Here is a 27,602-nt window from a genome sequence, read left to right as displayed (position 1 = left end):
TCCAACAACCATTCCTGACCCTGTTCTAACCATGTCTCCGTAATGGCCACAACATCGTAGTCCCAAGTACCAATCCACGCTCCAAGTTCACCTACCTTATTCCGGATGCTCCTTGCATTGAAGTAGACACACTTCAATCCACCTTGCTGTCTGCCGGTACACTCCTGCGACCTTGATACGCTCCTCAGTACCTCACTACTCTCAACACTGGCTTCTGGGCTACAGCTCATTTCCTCAGCCCCCTGACAAATTAGTTTAAACCCCCCGCCCCCCACCCCCCCCCCCCCCCCCCCCCCCCGAAGCGCCATAGCAAATTTCCCTCCCAGGATATTGGTGCCCCTCTGGTTCAGGTGCAAACCGTCCTGTCTGTACAGGTCTCACCTTCCCCAGAATGTGCTCCAATTATCCACGTACCTGAAACCCTCCCTCGTACACTATCCCTGCAGCCACGTGTTTATCTGCACTCTCTCCCTGTTCCTCACCACACTAGCACGTGGCACCGGCAACAAACCAGAGATGACAACATGGTTTGTCCTGGCTCTCAGCTTCCACCCTAGCTCACTAAATTCCTGTTTTAAATCCCCGTCCATTCTCTTACCTATGTCATTGGTACCGATGTGTACCACGACTTGTCACTGTACCCCTCCCCCTTAAGGATTCTGATAACACGGTCCGAGACGTCACGGACCCTGGCACCCGGAAGGCAACATACCATCCGTGAGTCTCTTTCTCTGCCACAGAAGAGTCCCCAACTCAGTGTCTGCATCTCGAGTATCAATGGGGCCATCCGTTCCAGAAGCCTGAAACCCATTTGGACAGCAGCTAGCCCGCGGGTTGGCCCATCCTCCGACTGTCCGCCCCTCGGAGATTCCTACCTCCACTTGTTGTACAGCACCCTGGGCCCCATCACCCCCGCATCAACTCCACCCTCAGCCATACCGGCCACCACCTGCGACTCACCCAGAGCAACACCCACTGCAGCCCCTATAGGGACACTGGATGGGTGCTGCAGAGTGTATGGCTAGCAAGGGCAGTGCCAGCCAATGGTACTCCTGGCAGCAGGGACGGGCACCTTGGTGTCGGGTACCGATAGGGCCAGGGTGCGGGGATGGGAGGAGGGACTTGCGGGAGCAGAGTGCGCAGTGCCAACCGGGGCACCATGTAGCCCTTTGGACCTTGTTAGGCACGGGGGTATTCACCATGCTAACATGTCGGCCTTTCATCCCCTGCAGACAATAGGCTGGGTTCTCCCGCCCGCCGCAAGAACGCCATGGGCAAGCCGCGTACAATGGAGAACTCCATTGACCTCGGGCAGGATTCTCCAATGTACGGGTGGATGCAGCCGATGAATCCTTCCCAATGTGTATTGGGATACAAACAGCAATGGTGGCCTTGCTCCCAGTCGCTGCAGCCCTGGGGATGCCGAGCAGCTGTACGAGCTGGAGCTGCTCGAGGAGGAGGAGCAAGGTGCAGCAGCGGAACAGGAGGCAGCCGCCTAGGATGGAGAGCTTGTGCCAACGTAACTGGTGTCGAACTTTCTGGCCTTATGGGCCCTAACACTACGTCTCGGTGAATTCACAGATGGTAAAGCAGGAGTGGAGGAGGCCTTTTGCAATTCCCGCCCCGTGACCTGCGTCCCCTGTAGATGGGACCTGTATGGACCCAGCTGCTGTTCGGACGTCCCAGATGATGTTCTGCCGCCCTGTTCTGTCCGCTGCATACCAGATCCACCAGGAACAGAAGGGAGGGGGTCAAAGGTGCTGTAAACCTCCCCTGCGGGAGTCACCGGCACTGGCCCCATCACCCCCTCCTCCCTCGGGGGGTCCGATGGTTCCCTACTACTCTATCGACATGGGTGAGAGAGTAGCTATTCCCTGAGGCAACCCCACCACCTGGCTTCGCCAGTCCTGGAGGCCAGCTGTTGTCTTGGCCAGGGTCTGCATTATCGCGGCCATAAATTACAGGAAGCTGATGACCCGCTGTGACTGTTCCACGCTCAGGAATGCCTCTGCAATGTCCAGTGGCTGTGGGACATGGTTGCCTGCGAGAGGGCAGCTCTGTCCGGGGTTTCGGCCACAATCTGCACAGAATGCCCCAGGCCTTGGACATGCTGATCCATCGCCAAAACCCTCACTCCCAAGGCCTCCCCGCGGATGCCACCAGTGTCCGGTGTTAGCCTGGGTGGCACGCATGGCCAGCACCACCTTCTGCTCCTGCACGCGGTTGGACTGCTCCAACTACGCCTGCAAGTGCTGGATGCTCGCTGACAACCCCTCATGTAGGCCCTGGTTCTATGACCACATCCCCTCTAATAATGGGAGGTTCATTCCCAAAGCTCGAAACCCGTCAGGACGGCAGCTCGTCTCTGGGGCCGGCCTGCCCGCCCACCATCCGCCCCCTCAGGAGTTCCTACCTCCCCCTGATGTACCTGAGCAGCTGTGTGATGCGCAGCGGAGAGTGTCTCAGGAGGCTCTCCACTAAAGTGCCCGACCGAGATGAGTGTCTCTGGGATGGTGGAGGGTGTTTGGAGACAGCTGTGACGAGAATCCAGTGTCACATCGGAATCGAACTCCGGGGCATCCTGGATTTCAGGCCAACGCGTGAACTCAATTTCAGTGTCGCCGCCGATGCTCGGCACATGGGGGTTTCTGATTGTGGCACTGGCACGGGCGGGGGCGGGGCACACCAGATGGACCGCTCCATCAACGGTAGATCCTGCAAGACACACGACAAAACACGTGATTAGACCGTGGGCCGGATTGGAGTGGGTGTGATGGGCATGAGGGTGGTGTAGGGGTGAGGGTGGGGGCGGTGAGGGTGGTATAGGGGTGAGGGTGGTGGGTGAGGGTGATGTAGCGGTGAGGGTGGGGGGTGAGAGTGGTGTAGGGGTGAGGGTGGTGGGTGAGGGTAGTGTAGGGGTGAGGGTGGGGTGTGAGGGGTGTGTAGCGGTGAGGGTGGGGGGAGGGTGGTGGTGTGGTTGGGGTGTTCGGGGTGATGTTGGGAGTGGATTGACACACATGACACAACAACCACAACTCAGCGGGGTCTCACTTCCTCACACGTGGCCAATCTCCAGCCTGGTGCCGTCCCTTTCCTCAGGCCCACCAACCACATCCAGGGCCTGCTGCTCTGCCGTGGTGCGGGGCTGCAGGCCCGGTGGTCCCCCTCCAAGGACCTTCTCCTGGGGGTGTGTGTGGTGGTAACAGAAAATGTACAATATCAGACAGTCCGACGCATGCAACCCAGGGGAGGGTAGCTCGTGGCTTCAGTGACCAAGGCACCCACACATGGCGGGCGGTATGGGTGTCGGCATATGGTGCAGGGTGGAGATTCGGCCACCTTCCTGGTGGTGGGGGTGGTGGTGGTGGGTGGGGGGTGGACGGGGACGTGTGTGTGTGGGACGGGAGTTGGCGCCAAGGGCACAGTCCTGCCTACCCACCGTGGCCACCCTGAGGCGGTCGTACAGTCTCGACGTTGTTGCTGACGGCGCTTCCCGCCTCTGCAACCTGCGTCCTGGATGGTGAACGGCGGCGGCTGGCAGCCTCCTTCCCGGCCCGGAGTACAGGGTGTCCTGCCTCTCCTCCACGACATCCAGGAGGGTCTCAGGCTCGACGCTGGGAAAACGTGGGCCCGCTCTCCTTGCTGCCATCGTGTTGTCTGGGATGGTGGGTCTGGGGTGCAAAGTGCGTATATGTGACTGCAGCTTGTCAGCCTCCGGAGTGTCTAGGTGGGTATTCAGGCATTGTATCGGATGTGGAGGCGGCCTGCTGTGCATCCCGCCCTGAGAACTGGGCCCCCTTTGACAGCTGTTCTCTTGAGCAACTGGGCCAGGCCAACTTCTGGCAGTCACAGGTGGTATGGTGCCACCCTGTTGTGATCGCTGCCCATTGGATGGGCCAAGGACAGATGGGTGGATTCAGAGGTGCTGCTGTGTTCCAGCACCTCCCCAGCATTAGGGACGGACACCGGCTCCATCACCTCCTCCACCCACGGGTTACTCGTTGTGATGGAGGCATGGATGTAGTGAGCTCCGGGGGATTCACCACCATCTTTCGCTGCCATTCCTGGAGGCCCGCTCTCCCCTTGACCAGGTCTCAATTCTCACGGCCATGGAGCACAAGGACTGTGCCACGTCCCTTTCAACTGTGCCACGTCCCTTTTTACTGCGCCATGTCCCTCTAGGGCTGTGCCACATCACCCGATGACCGTGCCAGGTCCTGCTGTGACTGGCTCAGGTCAGCCAGTGCCAGGCCAATGTTCTTGACGCCTGCAACCCTGACATTTGTGACTGGGCCAAGCTCTGGAGCGCTGCAGCAATGTCCATGTGGCTCTGGTATATGGCAGCCTGTTATATGGCTGCTCTGACCTGCACCTCAGCCACCACCGTGCACCAGGCATTGGACATTCTGACCCATGGCCAAGATTCTCGGTCCCAAGGCCTCCACTGCCGGCGCCACCCGTTCAGTGTTGACATGGGTGGCACGCATTGTCGGCACTGCCACCTGCTCCTGCAGGTGCTGGATGGCTGCTGGTCCTTGGGGTCGGGCCGTCCTCCAGCCTTCCGCTCCCGCTCGGGGGTGCCCACCACCACCTGATATACCGCAGCATGTGTGTAATGCACACCAGATAATGCTCCAGCGGCCTCTTCAATAAAGTGATTTGATTTGATTCGAGTTGATTTATTATTGTCCCATGTATTAGTATACAGTGAAAAGTATTGTTTCTTGCTGTACAGACAACACATACAGTACAGAGGGAAGAAAGGAGAGATTGCAGAATGTAGTGTTACAGTCAGAGCGAGGGTGTAGAGAAAAGATCAACTTAATACGAGGTAGGTCCATTCAAAAGTCTGATGGCAGCCGGGAAGAAGTTGTTCTTGAGTCGGATGGTTTGTGACCTAATACTTTCGTATCTTTTTCCTGACGGAAGAAAGTGGAAGAGAGTATGTCCGGGGAGCCCAATCATTGGGGCAACCCATTGGGGGCTTACTTTGTTGTCCCATACTGACCTCTGCTTCTGCGACTGCCCGCCTTCCCATCCCGCCGACCAGATATATCGTCCTCTGCTCAGCAACAGTGAGGGCCTGAGCCCGGGCAGGCCCCCTCCGGCCTTCCCCTCCTTCTGCCGGTTGTGGGCAGCACAAGAGTTCCGCAGCGAGTGGCCTGTGTGTACCCAGCCACGGTGGGCAGTGGGGTACGCACGGTCTGCTGACAGGTGGGGCTCGGGAGGGTGGAGCGAGGGCTGTGCCAGGGGCAGGGAGCTGGTGACTCACCCTGGCTGGCATGTGGATTTGTCCACCCTCACCCAGCACTGCCTACTTGTCCGCCTGGTGGGGTCTGCAAACGGGGGTGGGGGGTGAGTGAGGCGGTGCTGAGTGTGGGATGGGATGTGTGAGACAAGGGTGGTCCCAGAACTAGTTATTCATCTGGGCTGCTCTAAGGAGGTCATGCAGCTTATAACGGCACTGCTGTCCAGTCTTCCCAATAGGGCCCAGGGCCTCTGCCACGTCCATCCAGACCTTGTTGACTTCAGTGGGTGGAAGCCTCCTTCCCACCCATTGAAGTCAACCAGGTCTGGATGGACGTGGGTGTCCCACCTCGCTTCCATGGCATCCAGCAATAGCTCGAACTCTGTGTCTGTGGACCTCGGGCCCTCTATCCATGGGCTATCATCTTGGCAGCAATGACAGTGTGTGGGGAGCAGAGCGATTATATGCAGCAGCAGCTTGCGAGGCTCTCGAATGCAGTTCCGACTCCAGTGAGTCACACAGCAACATGCACTGGAATTGCACTCACACCACGTAGTGTGAGTGCTGTCACATTAGCATGTCCTGAGTGACTCCGGCAGTCACACCCCCATCAGGACCGTGGAACATTCCCCATTCAGTCCTGGTGTCTACGCTTAGCCTCTCAAACAGAGATTCTGCCCCTTGTTCTTGCTTCCTGACTTGATTCTCTAAATTGAGGAATTGTGGGTCCCTGTGACATCACACTGTCGGGTATGATGCTATTTTGACAGAGTTCCGTTTAACTCGCTGTTGACAGAATGTTTACCATTGATTTGGTGTTCCACCTGCCAACTGCTCAGACGGAAAACGATTGCTAAGAGTGAACATTATATCCAGGCGCTCTGAACAATGATCGTGACTACGTGGATTGTATATTGCTGGGCAAGTGGAAAAATACACGGAGCAGGTTGTTCCGTTTCTATCGAAAAGATTGACGAAGTGAAAACTGTCGGAAGTGAAGAAATTACCCCCGGTGGAGATCAGGCACAACATGTCAACTGTCAAAATACTTCAGTTGCCGTTGTGTCTGTCCAGGAGCCTGAAGTTGGAACCGAACAGTCAGATGCTGAGGATGAAGAGGAGCTGAACCTCCAGGCCCTCGTGTCAGAGATCGAAGGTCAGCTGCTGTGGAGGAGGGCGATCCTGGTAACCAGCGTACAGAATGACCAGCAGGAGCTGGCAGTTTCCCTGGAGATCAGTGAAGGTGTAAGAGACTGTAACATGATTGAGTGGACAAGCAGCTCACCTGAACCAATGAATCAATCTCTTACTCCAGCTGTTAGTCTTGATGACATTGAATGCCAAATTGAACAGGAAAATAGCGTCAATGGCAATAGTGATGCGGAAGACGAATCTGCCGGTGAGGTCTCCTCTGTTGCCATCGATCATCACCCAGAGGACCAAACCTCACTGCTCAGCAACACTGAGGGAGCCGCTGTGGACAATACCCCAGCTGGAGCATTTGCAAATTTAACAGCTGATGAAGAAATGGAAAACATCGACGCAGAATCCTCATCGGACTCCGGGAGCATTGACTCATTCAGAGCTTCATGGTTGCCGTACCTGACCATGGGGCATAGTGAGTACAAGCCAGTTCTCTCAGCTAGAAAACCATCTCTGAAACAATCTGTTGAGAGAATGCAGTCGTGGCTGGCTGACAAGTCAGCTCAAGTGAAGAAGGGCCTGGAAAAACGTCAAGTCGCTTCAGACACCAGGAACATCGTTGAACGCTCGGCAGTGCGCATGAGAAGCTGGAAGGCAGAAGTTCAAGAGAAGATCCGCAGGCGGCTGGGAAGAGGACCGTCGAATTAGACTCATCAGAGGCTCAGACTGGGACGGCGAAAAGACAAACAGGGAAGTTATCGTGAATTTATCTCTCTTCTTTTAAAGTACTTGTATAACTATTGTAAATTTATTCCATTTGCGGAATGTTGCCTGAGTATGGAATCTTGGCAAGTTTGGTGGGGTTTTTCCTGTTGGCTTTTTGTGTGAGACACAGATTGGTATTCACCCAGACTTAATCATTTTTTGGGGGGCCTTAGCGAATTTCTCCCTGGAGTGCGGCGTCAAGGTGGTGTGTGTGAGGAGTGAAGTGTGTATGTGCAGCTGCAACTTGTCAGCCTCCTAAGTGTCAATTGTGAATCCGGCGAGTCCGGCACCGTTTCTCATTAGAATCGATTGTGCACCATGTCGCGACGGTGCTAGCCCCTCAACTGTAGCGGAATCTGTCCAGGTGCCTTCTCCTGGGCGGCAGGGGGAGGGGGAGCACATAAAACGATGCTGAGCTCCCAGGATGATAAAGGAACTGAAGTGTAAGATGAAGCAGAAATAGGGTGACTAACGTCAGCTAAATAATCAGGTGAATGAAGAAAATTCAGAGGAATAGATAAAAGAAATAAGAAGGGTAAAGAAGAAACTGGCATCCAAATTCTCATGGAATCCAAACACCGTCAATGGGCTTGTGAATAGGAAGAGGTAGAGTAGAGCTGATTTGTATCAAATAGGGGATTAATGCACGAGAAAGGACATGGCTGAGGTACTAAATGGGTGCTTTGCATTGGTCTTGAACAAGGAAGAAAATGCAGTCGAAGCCATAGTGGAAGAGGAGGCTCTTAAGTCACTAGATGAGCTCAAAATTGTTGGAGGAGATATTTGACAGACTGGTTGCACAAAAGTTGATAAATGACCAGGATGCACAAGCTATGATTTTCCAAAGTTCCTTGGATTTGGGAACCGTCCTATCAGATTGGAAGTTTGCAAACGGTAGACTGCTATTCAGGATGAGTAAACAGTGCTCGAGGAGGCCAGGCAGCCTAACATCATCCAGACATATGGACACATGAATTAGGAGCAGCAGGAGGTCATTGCCTCCAGCTTGTTCCATCATTCAATAAGATCATGGCAGATCGGATTGTAACCATTTTCTGGAGGACAAAAGCTCACTTTGTTCAAGCTTTTCGTTTTCAAATATCTGTCGAAGCTGATACGAAAGGTTTTTAGATTTCTGGCTAACTTTCTCTTTTCTTCTAATCTTTTCCTATTTATTTTCGCCCTTGATGGGCGCGATCTAATGGAATTTGTTCTAAATGTGTGAGTGAGCGGGAATTGGCAGGTGTTTCGTGACGGACAACCCAGCGGGACCCTCAACGGTACCTAATATTAATTAGGCCAATTAATGATGCCCCACGGGCTTCACGTCGCAACTGGCTGTCTACCAGCTGATTCGCCAGAAGGATTGGCACCCAGTGCCGCAAGGTGCTCAATAAACTCCATGGTCGCAGGGGTGATTTAGCATCCGCCCCCTGGCACTGGTCCCACCTGCATTCCCGGCTGACCTCCGTCCCCCCCCCCCCCACAGCCCTGCGGTTTTCCCCGTACATCCCCCAAAGCATTACCGTACCTGTGCCCCAACACACCCTCGTACCCACCTGTGCTCCCTACCCATCATCAGCAGCGGTGCCGTACCTGCCCGCGCCCCAGCCCCCGCATACCCTGCAGCCAGCGATGCATGAAGCGGGCAGCTTACAATGCCCTCTCTCTGTCCCTGCAGGAAAAGTTGGTCCATAACAGGCGGGAAATGGCCCAGATGTTCAATGATCTTGTGGATTTAGTAAAGAACTTTTACAACCCGAGGCTGACAATAATTCTGCAGCATCACTGATTCAACACAGCTGGAAGGAACCCTGGGAAATCCAGGACAGAATTCCTGTCTAGATGAAGGAAATTGGCCAAATATTGCAAGTTGTCCCCACCCCTGACCAAGATGCTACATGATTCATGTGGGATCTATAATGTCACCATACAAAACAAATTGTTGACAGACCCCACCCTGGACCACAAAACGGCGAGAGAATTAACGTTATTCCTGGAGAACTATAGGAAAATAGCCAAGAACAGCAAAGCATGATGGACACTAACATTCTCAGCTGGGAGGGGGGTGGGGGGGGGGGGGGCGGGGGGAACACCCTCATCGAGAAAAGCCGGCAGTCCCAGTGAAAGGTCTCATGTGCCTCACCCACCATCAACGCAACATTCAGCAAGGACATTCTGGCATCTCAAAAGACAGACGCAAATCCCGAGGGATTGGATTCTCCGAGTTTGAGACTAAATGCAGACGCCGGCATGGAATCAGTGATGTTTTACAACAGGAAAAATGGCACAACATCTGCACAAGTTCAGCAAGTTGAAATGGGCTCGCACCATCGCCACGTGGAACTCAACCGGTTCCATGTAAAACGGCGCCGTATTGGGCGGGTCCATGATTGGCGCACATGAGGCTCACACGCCGCAGCTACACTTAAGCGGTTCTTCCCCGACACACACCGTCCCAGCCAACAAGATGGGTAGAAGGAGAGCAGTGTCACGGTTCAGGGACGCTGAGCTGGACACCCTCCTGGACGCCGTGGAGGAGAGGCGGGTGACCCTGTACCCCGGCCCGGGAGGAAGGAAGCCAGGCACCGCCGTTCACCGTGCCTAGGCGCAGGTGGCAGAGGCTGTCAGCGCAATGGGCAACGGCGCCCAGACTGGGCAGCAGTGCCAGAAGAAACTCCACGACCTCCTCAGGTGCCCAGGGTGAGTAGGCAGCGCTGTGGCCCTGTGGGGGGGAGGGGGGGGGGGGTGGGGGGGTGGAGGTGCGATGTTAGTGCCAGGTACACCTGAGGAGGTCGTGGAGTTTCTTCTGGCACTGCTGCCCAGCCCCAGCCCATGGTTCTGACAGCCTCAGCCACCTGCGCCCAGGCATGGTGAACGGCGGAGCCTGGCTGCGTTCCTCCCAGGCCAGGGTACAGGGTCATCCGCCTCTCCTCCACGGTGTCCAGGAGGATGTCCAGCTAAGCGTCCGTGAACCGTGACGCTGCTCTCCTTACAGCATTCTTGTTGGCTGGGACGGTGTGCGCGGCGAATGGATCGTTTAAGTGCGGCTGTGGCGCGTGAGCCTCATGTGCACCAATCACGGACCCGGCAAATACGGCGCCGTGTTACATGGAACTGGTTGAGTTCCACGTGGCGATGGTGCCAGCCCATTTCGAGTTGCTGAATCGGTGCAGCTGTTGTGCCGTATTTCCTGTTGTGAAACACCAATGTTTCCACGCTGGCGTCTGCACTTAGGTTGAAAATCGGAAAATCCAGTCCCTAGGGATTTGCGTCTGTCTTTTGAGATGCCAGAATGTCCTTGCTGAATGTTGAGTTGATGGTGGGTGAGGCACATGAGACCTTTCACTGGGAATTCTGGCTTTTCTCTCTGAGGGTTGTTACCCCCACGAGCTGAGAATGTTAGTGTCCATCACGCCTTGGAGTTCTTGGCCTCTTTCTTGTAGTTCTCCAGGGATAGTGCTAATTCTCTCGCCGTTTTGAAGTTTAGGGTGGGATATTCCAACAATGTTTTTTGTATGGTGACATTATAGATCCCACATGAATCATGTAGCATCTTGGTCAGGGGTGGGGCAAACATGCAATATTTGGCCAGTTTCCTTCATCTGGGCAGGAATTCTGTCCTGGATTTCCCAGGGTTCCTCCCAGCTGTGTTGAATCAGTAATGCTGGACTATTTGTTGTGAGGATTATGGACAACTTAGAATCGTAATGTTTCTTTACTAAATCACAACATGATAGATCATAGAATTTACAGTGCAGAAGCGGGCCATTCGGCCCATCGAGTCTGCGCCGGGCCTTGGAAAAAGCACCCTACTTAAGCCCACACCCTATCCCCATAACCCAGTCACGCCACCGGACCTTTTTGGACACTAAGGGCAATTTAGCATGGCCAATCTATCTAACCTGCACATCTTTGGACAGTGAGTGGAAACCGGAGCACCCGGAGGAAACCCACGCAGACACAGGGGGAATGTCCAGACTCAGCACAGACAGCGACCCAATCCGGGAATCGAACCTGGGACCTTGGAGCTGTGAAGCACTGTGCTGCCATGCTGCCCTCAAATCAAGATCATTGTATATCTGGGCCTTTTCCCACCTGTTGTAGGCCAACTTTTCCTGTGGGCACAGAGAGAGGACATAGTGAGCTGCACCCTTCATGCATCGCCGGCTGCGGGGTATGCGGGGGCTGGGCGCGGACAGGCATCGGCACCACTGCTGATGATGGGTATGGTGCACAGGTGGGTGCTAGGGTGTGTTGGGGCACAGGTGTGGTTTTGTGCTTGGGGGTTTGCGGTGCACACCCCAGGGCTGTGGGGGATAGGGGGTCAGCCGGGGAGGAGTGCCAGGGGGCAGATGCTAAATCACCCCTGCGACCATGGAGTTTATTGAGCATCTTGCGGCACTGGGTGCCAATATTTCTGGCAAAATCAGCTGGTAGACAGTCAGTTGCGACGTGAAGCCCGTGGGGCATCATTAATTGGCCTAATTAATGTTCGGTACCGTTGAGGGTCCGACTGGGTCGTCCATCATGAAACACCTGCCAATTCCCGCTCACTCCCACATTTAGATTGAATTCCATTAGATCGCTCACTTCAAAGGTGCAAATAAGGAGGAAAAGATTAGAAGAAAAGAGAAAGTTAGCTAGAAATCTAAAAAACTTAAAATCAGCTCCTACAGATATTTGAAAACTACAACATGAACAAAGTGAGCTTTTGTCCTCCAGAAAATGGTTACAATCCGATCAGCCATGATCTTATTGAATGATGGAACAAGCTGGGGGCAATGACCTCCTGCTGCTCCTAATTCATGTGTCCATATGTCTGGATGATGTGAGGCTGCCTGGCCTCCTAGAGCACTGTTTATTCATCCTGAATAGCAGTCTACCGTTTGCAAACTTCCAATCTGATAGGACGGTTCCCAAATCCAAGGAACTTTGGAAAATCATAGCTTGTGCATCCTGGTAATTTATCAACTTTTGTACAACCAGTCCGTCAAATATCGCCTCCAACAATTTTAGGCTCATCTAGTGACTTAAGAGCCTCCTCTTCCACTGTGGCTTCGACAGCATCTTCTTCCTTGTTCAAGACCGATGCAAAGCACCCATTTAGTACCTCAGCCATGTCCTTTCTCATGCATTAATCCCCTATTTGATACAAATCAGCTCCATTCTACCTCTTCCTATTCACATGCCCATAGACGGTCTTTGAATTCAATGGGAATTTGGCTGCCAGTTTCTTCTCAGAGGTTCGCTTTACCCTTCTTATTTCTTTTGTCAATTCCTCTCTGAATTTTCTTCATTCAGCTTGTTTCTCACCTGATTATTTAGCTGACGTTAGTCACCCTATTTCTGCTTCATCTTACACTTCAGTTCCTTTATCATCCTGGGAGCCCAATGAGTTGTCCTGCTTTTCCTTCTTGTACAAATAATCACTGTCGGCACCTGAATATTACATTTCCAATTGGGACTGCAGTTCTGTTACAGTTTTGTTGCCAATAATTGGTTCAAATTAATCCGGCATAGATTTATTCTCAATCCGCTGAAATTGGCCCCAAGTGTTTTTTTATTCTAGGTTGTTTATTATTCTTTTTCAGAGTTTATCTAATTCTTATATGTTCTTGTTTTTACTGTTCCCTGAATGTTGCAGAGACCAGCTGGAAGCATAAAGAGCGGCGAGAGCAGCGATCGCTGGATCAGCAGGGATGGATAACGGAGCGGTAGCAGCGAGCGTGAGACCAGCAGCGCGGATAAATGGGTGGTGACGGCAGCGAGATGGATACTAAGATCATCAGAGACCTGGTGCGATGCTTCAGAGCCCACCCACCACAATCTCCGAATGAAGACGCCCCACCTAAACGGACTGTTTACTCAAATTCAACTTGTGTTCCATCCAATTTCATAATCTAGATAAAGTTGTATATGGACTAATTTAAAATGTTTACAGATATAAGATGCCTTTGTTCATATATATACAATGTGTAAAATAGAAATCTTAATGTTATGTATTTAATTAAGTTTACTTTGTAATTAAGTTTACATTTTTTGTTTTTAATTAATTATTTAATTGATCAAACTTTTATTCGCCGTGTTGATATTAAATTTAATGTTTACAGATTTAACTCGACACGCCTCGTTGTGTTGTGATGATTGATGTGAATGTTTCTTCCAGCTCCAATCACAGACTCACAGAGAGAGAAAAATGAGAGAGTGAGAAAGAGAGGGCGAGAGAGAATGAGAGCAAGGGAGCAAGACTCAAGGCCTCAGGCCCTGTGAACAGTACACTCTGCTCACAGTCTGAATCACAGTGTCCACTCCCTCATGGCCTCTGTTTCAGTGCCCACTCTGCTCAAAGTCTGGCCCAATGTCACTACTCCGCTCACAGACTTTGTGAATGCTCCGCTCACTGCCTCAGCCTCTGTCACCACTCGGTTCAGGGCCACGGCCTCTGTGGCTGCATTGCTCCCATCCCCGCATCCCATTACAGAGCAACTTTGAAAAGCGCGGGAGCTGCGTGTCGGAGCAGAGATTTAAAAAGCGCGGGAGCTGCGAGTCAGGGCAGAGATTTGAAAAGTGCGGGAGCTGCGAGTCGGAGCAGAGATTTAAAAAGCGCGGGAGCTGCGAGTTGGAGCAGAGATTTAAAAAGAGCAGGAGCTGCGAGTCGGAGCAGAGATTTAAAAAGCGCGGGAGCTGTGAGTCAGGGCAGAGATTTAAAAAGTGCAGGAGCTGCGAGACGGAGCAGAGATTTAAAAAGATCGCGGCCTAGTTTCGGGAGCCGTTCGGAGGAGGAGGAGCCGTCTCTGTGTGAGTATAAAAACCAAACGGTAACTTCCTGTTTTCCACTTTTCTTTTCAAAAGTGACGTGAGAGGGAAGCTGTGATCTGATTGGTTGATCGCAAATCTGCCCCAAATTTAAAAAAAAACACAGCTAAACTTGTGAACTTAAATTAAACTAATTAATTAATTAGAGATGGCTGGTCAGGTATTGTGCTTGAGCTGCTTGATGTGAGAGCTGGCAGATCCCATTGCGAGCTGCAGCGACCACATCTGCAGTGAGTGTTGGCTGCTCAAAGAGCTCCGGCTCAGAGTTGATGAGCTGGAGTCTGAGCTTCAAACACTGAGGCACATCCGGGAGGGAGAGACTTACCTGGACACTGTGTTTCAGGAGGCAGTCACACCTGTCAGAGAAAGTAGTTTAAATCCTGCCAGTGGCCAGGGACAGCAGGGTGTGACTGCAAGTCAGGCAGGTAAAGGGAACCAGCAGTCAGGAACTCAGGAGCCTCAGCCCTTGACCCTGTCCAACAGGTACGAGGCACTTGCTCCCTGTGTGGATGGCGAACAGGACTGCAGGAAAGATGAGTCAGCTGACCAAGGCACCATGGTTCAGCAGGCCATTCAAGGGGTGGGAGTCAATAGGCAAGTTGTAGTTGTAGGGGATTCTATTATCAGAGGGATAGATAGTATCCTTTGTGAGCAGGATAAAGAGTCCCGCATGGTATGTTGCCTGCCCGGTGCTAGGGTGCGGGACATCTCTAACCGGCTTGAAAGAATACTGGAGAGGGAGGGGGAGGATCCAGTTGTTGTGGTCCATGTCGGTACCAACAACATAGGCAAGTCTAGAAAAGAGGACCTGTTTAGAGATTATAAAGAGCTAGGATTCAAATTAAAAAACAGGTCCTCAAGGGTCATAATCTCCGGATTACTGCCCGAGCCTCGTGCAAATTGGCATAGGGAGGCAAGAATAAGGGAAGGTAACACGTGGCTGAAAGAGTGGTGTGGGAAAGAGGGGTTCCTTTTCATGGGACACTGGCATCAGTTTTGGGAGAGGGGGGACCTATACCGTTGGGATGGTCTCCACCTGAACCGAGCTGGGACCAGTGTTCTGGTGAAAAGAGTCAATAGGGTGCTCAATAGGACTTTAAACTAGAGATTGGGGGGGGAATGGAAAGTCAGGGAACCAAGAGGTGAAGTAATCAGTGGGAAGCGTAGCTGCTTAGGAATACAAAAAAGCACGGGAAGACAGAACTCAGGAGAGGTTACGATAGTCCCCATCTCACAAAATATGACAGTGTATGGAAAGGCTCAGTAAACCAAGGTCCACCACGCTAAGAAAACAAAAAGGGACGGTCAATAGAGAATTAAAGGTGCTATATTTAAATGTGCGCATTGTACGGGACAAGGTAGATGATCTTGTGGCCCAGATTGTGACTGGCAGGTATGATGTGGTGGCCATCACAGAGACGTGGTTGCAGGGGGTTCAGGACTGGCATTTAAACATCCAGGGATTCACAACCTATCGAAAAGACAGAGAGGTGGGCAGAGGGGGCAGGGTTGCCTTGTTCATTAGGAATGAAATTAAATCAATAGCACTAAACGACATAGGGGCAGATGATGTAGAGTCTGTGTGGGTAGAGTTGAGGAACCACAAAGGCAAAAAAACAATAATGGGAGTTATGTACAGGCCTCCTAACAGTGGTCAGGACCAGGGGCACAAAATGCACCACGAAATAGAAAGGGCATGTCAGAAAGGCAAGGTCACAGTGATCATGGGGGACTTCAATATACAGGTGGACTGGGTAAATAATGTTGCCAGTGGACCCAAAGAAAGGGAATTCATTAAATGTTTACAGGAGAGCTTTTTGGAACAGCTTGTGATCGAGCCCACAAGGGAACAGGTCATTCTGGACTTAGCGTTATGTAATGAGCCAGACCTGATTAAAGATCTTAAAGTAAGGGAACACTTATGAGGCAGTGATTAAAATATGGTAGAATTCAGTCTGCAATTTGAAAGAAAGAAGGTAGAATCAGATGTAAAGGTGTTACAGTTAAATAAAGGTAACTACAGGGGCATGAGGGAGGAACTGACGAAAATCGACTGGGAGCAGAGCCTAGTGGGAAAGACAGTAGAACAGCAATGGCAGGAGTTTCTGGGAGTAATTGAGGACACAGTCCAGAGGTTCATCCCAAAGAAAAGAAAGGTTATCAGAGGGGGGATTAGGCAGCCATGGCTGACAAAGGAAGTCAGGGAATGCATCAAAGCAAAAGAGAAAGCCTATAATGTGGCAAAGAGTAGTGGGAAGTCAGAAGATTGGGACGGATACAAAAACAAACAGAGGATAACAAAGAGAGAAAAAAGGAAGGAGAGGATCAAATATGAAGGTCGGCTAGCCAGTAACATTAGGAATGATAGTAAAAGTTTCTTTAAATACATTAAAAACAAACGGGAGGCAAAAGCAGACATTGGGCCACTCCAAAATGACGCTGGTAATCTAGTGATAAGAACATAAGAACTAGAAGCAGGTGTAGGCCATCTGGCCCCTCGAGCCTGCTCCACCATTCAATGAGATCATGGCTGATCTTTTGTGGACTCAGCTCCACTTTCCGGCCCGAACACCATAACCCTTAATCCCTTTATTCTTCAAAATACTATCTATCTTTATCTGAAAAACATTGAATGAAGGAGCCTCTACTGCTTCACTGGGCAAGGAATTCCATAGATTCACAACCCCTTGGGTGAAAAAGTTCCTCCTAAACTCAGTCCTAAATCTACTTCCCCTTATTTTGAGGCTATGCCCCCTAGTTCTGCTTTCACCCGCCAGTGGAAACACCCTGCCCGCATCTATCCTATCTATTCCTTTCATAATTTTATATGTTTCTATAAGATCCCCCCTCATCCTTCTAAATTCCAACGAGTACAGTCCCAGTCTACTCAACCTCTCCTCGTAATGATGGGAGACAAGGAAATAGCTGAGGAACTAAATAAGTACTTTGCGTCAGTCTTCACAGTAGAAGACATGAGTAATATCCCAACAATTCCGGAGAGTCAGGGGGCAGAGTTGAATATGGTAGCCATCACAAAGGAGAAAGTGCTAGAGAAACTAAGAGGTCTAAAAATTGATAAATCTCAGGGCCAGATGGGCTACATCCTAGAGTTCTAAAGGAGATAGGTGAAGAAATAGTGGAGGCGTTATTTATGATCTTTCAAAAGTCACTGGAGTCAGGGAAAGTCCCAGAGGATTGGAAAATCGCTGTTGTAACCCCCCTGTTCAAGAAGGGAACAAGGAAAAAGATGGAAAATTATAGGCCAATTAGCCTAACCTCAGTTGTTGGCAAGATTCTAGAATCCATTGTTAAGGATGAGATTTCTAAAATCTTGGAAGTGCAGGGTCAGATTAGGACAAGTCAGCATGGATTTAGTAAGGGGAGGTCGTGCCTGACAAACCTGTTAGAGTTCTTTGAAGAGATAACAAATAGGTTAGACCAAGGAGAGCCAATGGATGTTATCTATCTTGACTTCCAAAAGGCCTTTGATAAGGTGCCTCACGGGAGACTGCTGAGTAAAATAAGGGCCCATGGTATTCGAGGCAAGGTACTAACATGGATTGACGATTGGCTGTCAGGCAGAAGGCAGAGAGTTGGGATAAAAGGTTCTTTTTCGGAATGGCAACCGGTGACGAGTGGTGTCCCGCAGGGTTCAGTATAGGGGCCACAGCTGTTCTCTTCATATATTAACGATCTAGATGACGGGACTGGGGGCATTCTGGCTAAGTTTGCCGATGATACAATGATAGGTGGAGGGGCAGGTAGTATGGAGGAGGTGGGGAGGCTGCAGAAAGATTTAGACAGTTTAGGAGAGTGGTCCAAGAAATGGCTGATGAAATTCAACGTGGACAAGTGCGAGGTCTTGCACTTTGGAAAAAAGAATAGAGGCATGGACTATTTTCTAAATGGTGACAAAATTCATAATGCTGAAGTGCAAAGGGACTTGGGAGTCCTAGTCCAGGATTCTCTAAAGGTAAACTTGCAGGTTGAGTCCGTAATTAAGAAAGCAAATGCAATGTTGTCATTCATCTCAAGAGGCTTGGAATATAAAAGCAGGGATGTACTTCTGAAGCTTTATGAAGCATTAGTTAGGCTCCATTTAGAATACTGTGAGCAATTTTGGGCCCCACACCTCAGGAAGGACATACTGGCACTGGAGCGGGTCCAGCGGAGATTCACACGGATGATCCCAGGAATGGTAGGCCTAACATACGATGAACGTCTGAGGATCCTGGGATTATATTCATTGGAGTTTAGAAGGTTGAGGGGAGATCTAATAGAAACTTACAAGATAATGAATGGATTAAATAGGGTGGATGTAGGGAAGTTGTTTCCATTAGCAGGGGAGACTAGGACCCGGGGGCACAGCCTTAGAATAAAAGGGAGTCACTTTTGAACAGAGATGAGGAGAAATTTCTTCAGCCAGAGAGTGGTGGGTCTGTGGAATTCATTGCCACAGAGGGCGGTGGAGGCCGGGACGTTGAGTGTCTTTAAGCCAGAAGTTGATAAATTCTAGATTTCTCGAGGAATTAAGGGCTATGGAGAGAGAGCGGGTAAATGGAGTTGAAATCAGCAACGAGAGAATGGTGGAGTGGACTCGATGGGCCGAATGGCCTTACCTCCGCTCCTATGTCTTATGGACTGTGCCACCACCTTCCCCGGGGACTGTGCCACATCACGCTGCGACTGTGCCGCCACCTTCCTCGGGGACTGTGCCACATCACGCTGTGACTGTGCCACCACCTTCCCCGGGGACTGTGCCACATCACGCTGTGAGGGTGCCACCACCTTCCTCGGGGACTGTGCCACATCACTCTGCGACTGTGCCACCACCTTCTTCGGGGACTGTGCCATATCACGCTGTGAGGGTGCCACCACCTTCCTCGGGGACTGTGCCACATCACGCTGTGACTTTGCCACCACCTTCCTCGGGGACTGTGCCACATCACGCTGTGACTGTGCCACCACCTTCCTCGGGGACTGTGCCACATCACGCTGTGACTGTGCCACCACCTTCCTCGGGGACTGTGCCACATCACGCTGTGACTGTGCCACCACCTTCCCCGGGGACTGTGCCACATCACACTGTGACTGTGCCACCACCTTCCCCGGGGACTGTGCCACATCACGCTGTGACTGTGCCACCACCTTCCCCGGGGACTGTGCCTCATCACGCTGTGACTGTGCCACCACCTTCCCCGGGGACTGTGCCACATCACGCTGTGACTGTGCCACCACCTTACCCGGGGACTGTGCCACATCACGCTGTGACTGAGCCACCACCTTCCCCGGGGACTGTGCCACATCACGCCGTGACTGTGGCACCACCTTCCTCGGGGACTGCCACATCACGCTGTGACTGTGCCACCACCTTCCTCGGGGACTGTGCCACATCACGCTGCGACTGTGCCACTACCTTTTTTTATTAAATGAATTTTGTTACAAATTTGTATCAAGGCAGGTTACAGCAAGTAAACACCCCAGGAAACATACTTCCCAGCAGTCAACTATACAGTTTGTACAGAGTTTTCTCCCTTTTCTCCCACCCGCTCTCCCCCCAACCCCCCTCCTCCAGCGACGAATAGTTCCTCAAACACGGTCACAAGCATCCCCGACCATTTCTCAAACTCACCCGCACACCCCTTAACTCATACTTTATCTTCTCTAACCGCAGGCAGTCGGACAGGTCACCCAACCGTGTCGCTACCGCCGGTGGCGATGCCGATCGCCGCGCCAGCAAAATTTGCTTTCGTGGTATCAGAGAGGCGAAGGCCAAGACATCGGCCTTCCTCCTCTCCATGAGCTCCGGCTTCTCTGAATCCCCAAATATCGCCACCAATGAGTTCGTGTCCACCTCCTCCTCCACTATCCTGGCTAAGACTGCCCAGAATCTTCCCAATTTGTCGCATCCTCAAAACATGTGCGCGTGATTCGCTGGCCCCCGTCCACACCTCCCACACTCATCTGCTAGCCCCTGAAAGAACCCACTCATTCATTTTTTATTTCATTCTTGCCCGAGTCATAGGCACCCTGTGCACCACCTTAAACTGTGTCAGGCTCATCCTTGTACAAGAGGAGGTCCAATTTCCCCTTCACAGTGCCTCACTCCATACACCCCAATTGATCTCCATTGAAAACTCCGCTTCCTATTTCTCCTTGATCTTCGCCACCCACTCACCTCCCTGTTCCCCCAGCCACCTATCTATCTCCCAAAATTTTCCCCCCCTTCCACATCCGGAAGCAGCAGTCGCTCCAGCAAGGTGAATCCCGGCAACCTAGGGAACCCCTTCCAGACCTTTCATGCAAAGTCCCGAACCTGCAGATACCTGAATGCACTATTCCTCAGCAGCTTAACCCTCTCCCTGAGCTCCTCCAGACTGGCGAACCCTTCCTCCAAATGCAAATCCCTCACCTTGACCAGCCCCATCATCCTACACATCCTATATACACTATCCATCCTCCCCAGCTCAAACCCATGATTCTCGTACAGAGGCGTTAGCACCGACATCCCTTCCACCTAAAATGCCTCCTTAACTGATTCCATATCTTCACCGTGGACTGCACCACTGGGCTCCCTGAATACCTACTCGGAGCCATTGGCAATGCTGCCGTCACCATAGCCCTCTGTGGTAGTATGCATTAGGGGTCATGTGGGACTGTGAAGCCGTGATGTCATTGGCTGACAGATCCCGGGTCCTGGTTGGCTGTTGACCTCTAGCTCCGCCCTGAAGGCGGAGTATAAGAACCAGGAGTTCTCCGCCGCAGGCCAGTCTGTTGCTGAACTGCGGGGAACAAGTCACGCTTAATAAAGCCTCATCGACTTCATCTCTATTCGTCTCTCGTGAGTCTTTGTGCGCTACAATTTATTAAGCGTACGTAAAGGACTATGGGATCATCCCGGAATGCCTGAGGATCAGCCCCCACGCAGTGAACTCAGCAGCAGTTTTTAAACACTGGCAGACTTGTTTCTAAGCCTACCTCCGAACGGCCCCCGGCCGGGTCACAGAAGACCAGAAACTACAGGTCCTGCACTCAAGGGTAAGCCCGGAAATTTACCCTCTCATAGAAGACGCAGAGGATTTCCAGACGGCGTTCGCAGCACTAAAAAGCATCTATGTTCGCCCAGTGAACCAGATCTACGCACGCGACCAACTCGCAACGAGACGGCAAAGTCCCGGAGAATCGCTAGACGAATTCTACGCCGCGCTGCTAATTTTGGGACGGGCCTGCAGCCGCCCGCCGGTAAACGCGACTGAACACACGGACATGTTAATTCGCGATGCGTTTGTGGCTGGTATGAACTCTCCCCAAATCCGCCAAAGACTTTTCGAAAAAGAGTCGCTAGGACTCTCAGAGGCACGGGCCCTTGCAGCCTCACTAGATGTGGCCGCGCGAAACGCCCGCGCATACGGCCCCGACCGCGCGGCAGCCCCTTGGGCTCCGTGGACCCCCGTCGCGACAAACCCCCACCACCCACCCCACAGGCTTCCGCGGTTCAGACGCCAATTCGTCCTGGGGGAGCCCGCTGCTATTTCTGCGGCCAGGCGAAACACTCCCGGCAGCGCTGCCCGGCCCGCGCAGCGATTTGCAAGAGCTGCGGAAAAAGGGCCATTTCGCGGCTGTGTGTCGGTCCCAGGAGGTCGCCGCTGTCCCCGGAGAACAAGGAGTCGTGCGCGTATCTAACGCTCCCCAACCCCCCCAGCGCCCCATGTACGACCCGCAGGCGCAACCATTTTGGGTCCCGGCCACCGCTGTCCCCGGAGAACAAGGAGTCCTGCACGTTTCAAATGCTCCCCAACCCCCCCCCAGCGCCCCATGTGCGACCCGCAGGCGCCGCCATTTTGGGTCCCGGCCACCACGAGGGGAGGAGGGGCGCCGCCATCTTGGGACCCCCCAGCCCTGTGCGACGCATGGGGGCAGCCATTTTGTCCACCCCCGCCGCCATCTTGTGACCCCCCAGCCATGTGCGATGCATGGGGGTGGCCATTTTGTTCACCCCCGCCGCCATCTTGGATGCGGCAACAATGGACCCCAGCAGCGACGGCTCCACGGGGTTCGAGGAAGACGCTGAAGCACTATGACCACGTCTGGCCTCAATGACGCTGGACCAAGCACGGCCCCGGACGCTCCAGACGACGACAACAACGGTGCTGATCAACGGGCACGAGACACCATGCCTGGTCGACTCCGGGAGCACAGAAAGCTTCATCCACCCCGACACGGTAAGACGCTGTTTTTTGACCATCCGTCCCAGTGCACAAAAGATTTCCCTAGCTGCAGGATCCCACTCCGGACAGATCAAAGGCTTCTGCATAGTGACCCTAACGGTGCAAGGGAGGGAGTTTAAAAACTACATGCTCTACGTCCTTCCCCAACTCTGCGCGCCCACATTACTGGGATTAGACTTCCAGTGCAATCTGCAGAGCCTAACCTTCCAATTCGGCGGCCCAATACCCCCATTCACTATCTGCGGCCTCGCAACCCTCAAGGTTGAGCCCCCATCCTTGTTTGCAAACCTCACCCCGGATTGCAAACCCGTCGCCACTAGGAGCAGACGGTACAGCACCCAGGACCGGACATTCATTCGGTCTGAAGTCCAGCGGCTACTGAAGGAAGGCATAATCCAGGCCAGCAATAGTCCCTGGAGAGCACAGGTGGTAGTAGTAAAGACAGGGGAGAAGCAAAGGATGGTCATAGACTATAGCCAGACCATCAACAGGTACACACAGCTAGATGCGTACCCTCTCCCCCGCATATCCGACATGGTCAATCGGATTGCCCAATATAAGGTCTTCTCCACCGTGGACCTCAAGTCCGCCTACCATCAGCTCCCCATCCGCCCAAGTGACCGCAAGTACACAGCCTTCGAGGCAGACGGGCGATTATACCACTTCCTAAGGGTCCCATTTGGCGTCACAAACGGGGTCTCGGTCTTCCAACGAGAGATGGACCGAATGGTTGATCAACACGGGTTGCAGGCCACGTTCCCGTATCTCGACAACGTAACCATCTGCGGCCACGATCAGCAGGACCACGACGCCAACCTCCAAAAATTCCTCCAGACCGCTAAAGCCTTGAACCTCACATACAACGAGGACAAGTGCGTTTTTAGCACAAACCGGCTAGCCATCTTGGGATATGTAGTGCGCAATGGGATAATAGGCCCCGACCCCGAACGTATGCGCCCCCTCATGGAATTTCCCCTCCCTCACTGCTCAAAAGCCCTAAAGCGCTGCCTGGGGTTCTTCTAATATTACGCCCAGTGGGTCCCCCAGTACGCAGACAAGGCCCCCCCCCCTAATACAGACCACGACCTTCCCTCTGTCGACAGAGGCTTGCCAGGCCTTCAGCCGCATCAAAGCGGATATCGCAAAGGCCACGATGCGCGCCATCGACGAGTCCCTCCTCTTCCAGGTCGAGAGCGACGCCTCCGATGTAGCTCTAGCGGCCACCCTTAACCAAGCGGGCAGACCCGTGGCCTTTTTCTCCCGAACCCTCCACGCCTCAGAAATCCGCCACTCCTCAGTGGAAAAGGAAGCCCAAGCCATAGTGGAAGCTGTGCGACATTGGAGGCATTACCTGGCCGGCAGGAGATTCACTCTCCTCACTGACCAACGGTCGGTAGCTTTCATGTTCGATAATGCATAGCGGGGCAAAATTAAAAATGACAAGATCTTAAGGTGGAGGATCGAGCTCTCCACCTTCAACTATGAGATCTTGTACCGTCCCGGAAAGCTGAACGAGCCGTCCGATGCCCTATCCCGCGGCACATGTGCCAACGCACAAATTAACCGTCTCCAAACCCTCCACAAGGACCTCTGCCACCCGGGGGTCACTCGGTTCTACCATTTTATAAAGTCCCGCAACCTCCCCTACTCCGTGGAGGAGGTCCGTACAGTCACAAGGAACTGCCATATCTGCGCAGAGTGCAAACTGCATTTTTTCAGGCCGGATAGTGCGCACCTGATCAAGGCCTCCCGTCCCTTTGAACGCCTCAGTCTGGATTTCAAAGGGCCCCTCCCCTCCACCGACCGCAACACATACTTCCTGAACGTGGTGGACGAGTACGTCCGTTTCCCCTTCGCCATCCCCTGCCCTGACATGACAGCGGCCACAGTCATTAAAGCCCTGAACACCATATTCACACTGTTCGGTTGCCCCGCGTATATCCATAGCGACAGGGGGTCCTCCTTCATGAGTGACGAGCTGCGCCAGTTCCTGCTCAGCAAGGGTATAGCCTCGAGCAGGACGACCAGCTACAACCCCCGAGGGAACGGGCAAGTAGAGAGGGAGAACGGCACGGTCTGGAAGACCGTCCTACTGGCCCTACGGTCGAGGGATCTCCCAGTTTCACGGTGGCAGGAGGTCCTCCCGGCCGCCCTCCACTCCATCCGGTCGCGACTGTGTACCACTACTAACCAAACGCCTCATGAGCGCCTCCTTGTCTTCCCCAGGAAGTCCTCCTCTGGAATGTCGCTGCCGACCTGGCTGGCGGCCCCAGGACCCATCTTGCTCTGGAAACATGTGCGGGCGCACAAGTCGGACCCGTTGGTCGAGAGGGTTCACCTCCTCCACGCGAACCCGCAGTACGCCTACGTGGAGTACCCCGACGGCCGACAGGACACGGTCTCCCTGCGAGATCTGGCGCCCGCCGGCAACACGCACACCCCCCCGACACCAATCACCCCCTCCCTGCCACCGGCGCACCCCGCGACTGCCCCCTTCCCGGGAGGATCGGTCCTCCTCCCAGGTGCGACCAGAAGTGAAGCTGAAGCAGAAACCGTAAAGCTAGGTCCAGGTGGGAGTGGTCTGGGAGGCGTTGAAGGCGGTGGTTAGAGGGGAGCTGATATCAATAAGGGCACATAAAGGGAAGCAGGAGAGTAAGGAACGGGAGCGGGTGCTGCAAGAACTTTTGAGGGTGGACAGACAATATGCGGAAGCACCGGAGGAGGGACTGTACAGGGAAAGGCAAAGGCTACATGTAGAATTTGACTTGCTGACTACGGGCACTGCAGAGGCACAATGGAGGAAGGCACAGGGTGTACAGTACGAATATGGGGAGAAGGCGAGCAGGTTGCTGGCACACCAATTGAGGAAAAGGGGAGCAGTGAGGGAAATAGGGGGAGTGAGGGATGAGGAAGGAGAGATGGAGCGGGGAGCGGAGAGAGTGAATGGAGTGTTCAAGACATTTTATAAAAAATTATATGAAGCTCAACCCCCGGATGGGAGGGAGAGAATGATGGGCTTCTTGGATCGGCTGGAATTTCCCAAGGTGGAAGAGCAGGAAAGGGTGGGACTGGGAGCACAGATCGAGGTAGAAGAAGTGGTGAAAGGAATTAGGAGCATGCAGGCGGGAAAGGCCCCGGGACCGGATGGATTCCCAGTCGAATTCTATAGAAAATATGTGGACTTGCTCGCCCCGGTATTGACGAGGACCTTTAATGAGGCAAAGGAAAGGGGACAACTGCCCCCGACTATGTCTGAAGCAACGATATCGCTTCTCTTAAAGAAGGAAAAGGACCCGCTACAATGCGGGTCCTATAGACCTATTTCCCTCCTAAATGTAGATGCCAAGATCCTGGCCAAGGTAATGGCAATGAGAATAGAGGAATGTGTCCCGGGGGTGGTCCACGAGGACCAAACTGGGTTTGTGAAGGGGAGACAGCTGAACACGAATATACGGAGGCTGTTAGGGGTAATGATGATGGCCCCACCAGAGGGGGAAACGGAGATAGTAGTGGTGATGGATGCCGAGAAAGCATTTGTTAGAGTTGAGTGGGATTATTTGTGGGAGGTGTTGAGGAGATTTGGTTTTGGAGAGGGGTATGTTAGATGGGTGCAGTTGTTGTATAGGGCCCCGATGGCGAGCGTGGTCACGAATGGACGGGGATCTGCATATTTTCGGCTCCATAGAGGGACAAGGCAGGGATGCCCTCTGTCCCCATTATTGTTTGCACTGGCGATTGAGCCCCTGGCGATAGCGTTGAGGGGTTCCAAGAAGTGGAGGGGAGTACTTAGAGGAGGAGAAGAACACCGGGTATCTTTGTATGCGGACGATTTGCTACTATATGTGGCAGACCCGGCGGAGGGGATGCCAGAAATAATGCGGATACTTGGGGAGTTTGGGGATTTTTCAGGGTATAAATTGAACATGGGGAAAAGTGAGTTGTTTGTGGTGCATCCAGGGGAGCAGAGTAGAGAAATAGAGGACCTACCGTTGAGGAAGATAACAAGGGACTTTCGTTACCTGGGGATCCAGATAGCCAAGAATTGGGGCACATTGCATAGGTTAAATTTAACGCGGTTGGTGGAACAAATGGAGGAGGATTTCAAGAGATGGGATATGGTATCCCTGTCACTGGCAGGGAGGGTGCAGGCGGTTAAGATGGTGGTCCTCCCGAGATTCCTCTTTGTGTTTCAGTGCCTCCTGGTGGTGATCACGAAGGCTTTTTTTAAAAGGATTGAAAAGAGCATCATGGGTTTTGTGTGGGCCGGGAAGACCCCGAGAGTGAGGAAGGGATTCTTACAGCGTAGCAGGGATAGGGGGGGGGCTGGCACTACCGAGCCTAAGTGAGTATTATTGGGCCGCTAATATTTCAATGGTGAGTAAGTGGATGGGAGAGGAGGAGGGAGCGGCGTGGAAGAGATTAGAGAGGGCGTCCTGTAGGGGGACTAGCCTACAGGCTATGGTGACAGCTCCATTGCCGTTCTCACCGAGGAACTACACCACAAGCCCGGTGGTGGTGGCTACACTGAAGATTTGGGGACAGTGGAGACGGCATAGGGGAAAGACTGGAGCCTTGGGGGGGTCCCCGATAAGAAACAACCATAGGTTTGCCCCGGGGGGAATGGATGGGGGATATGGAATGTGGCAAAGAGCAGGAATAACGCAACTGAAAGATCTGTTTGTGGATGGGAAGTTCGCGAGTCTGGGAGCGCTGACCGAGAAATATGGGTTGCCCCAAGGGAATGCATTCAGGTATATGCAACTGAGGGCTTTTGTGAGGCAACAGGTGAGGGAATTCCCGCAGCTCCCGACACAAGAGGTGCAGGACAGAGTGATCTCAAAGACATGGGTGGGGGATGGTAAGGTGTCAGATATATATAGGGAAATGAGGGACGAAGGGGAGACTATGGTAGATGAACTAAAAGGGAAATGGGAAGAAGAGCTGGGGGAGGAGATCGAGGAGGGGCTGTGGGCAGATGCCCTAAGCAGGGTAAACTCGTCGTCCTCGTGTGCCAGTCTAAGCCTGATTCAGTTTAAGGTATTACACAGGGCGCATATGACTGGAGCACGGCTCAGTAAATTTTTTGGGGTGGAGGATAGGTGTGCGAGGTGCTCGAGAAGCCCAGTGAATCATACCCATATGTTTTGGTCATGCCCGGCACTACAGGGGTTTTGGATGGGGGTGACAAAGGTGCTTTCAAAAGTAGTGGGGGTCCGGGTCGAACCAAGCTGGGGGTTGGCTATATTTGGGGTTGCACAAGAGCCGAGAGTGCAGGAGGCGAGAGAGGCCGATGTTTTGGCCTTTGCGTCCCTAGTAGCCCGGCGCAGGATATTGTTAATGTGGAAAGAAGCCAAGCCCCCGGGGGTGGAGACCTGGATAAATGACATGGCAGGGTTTAT

This window comes from Scyliorhinus torazame, chromosome 3, assembly GCF_047496885.1.
Source record: "Scyliorhinus torazame isolate Kashiwa2021f chromosome 3, sScyTor2.1, whole genome shotgun sequence".
Lineage (NCBI taxonomy): Eukaryota > Metazoa > Chordata > Chondrichthyes > Carcharhiniformes > Scyliorhinidae > Scyliorhinus > Scyliorhinus torazame.
The sequence above is the reverse complement of the archived record's forward strand: the minus strand, read 5'-3'. Positions refer to the sequence as shown.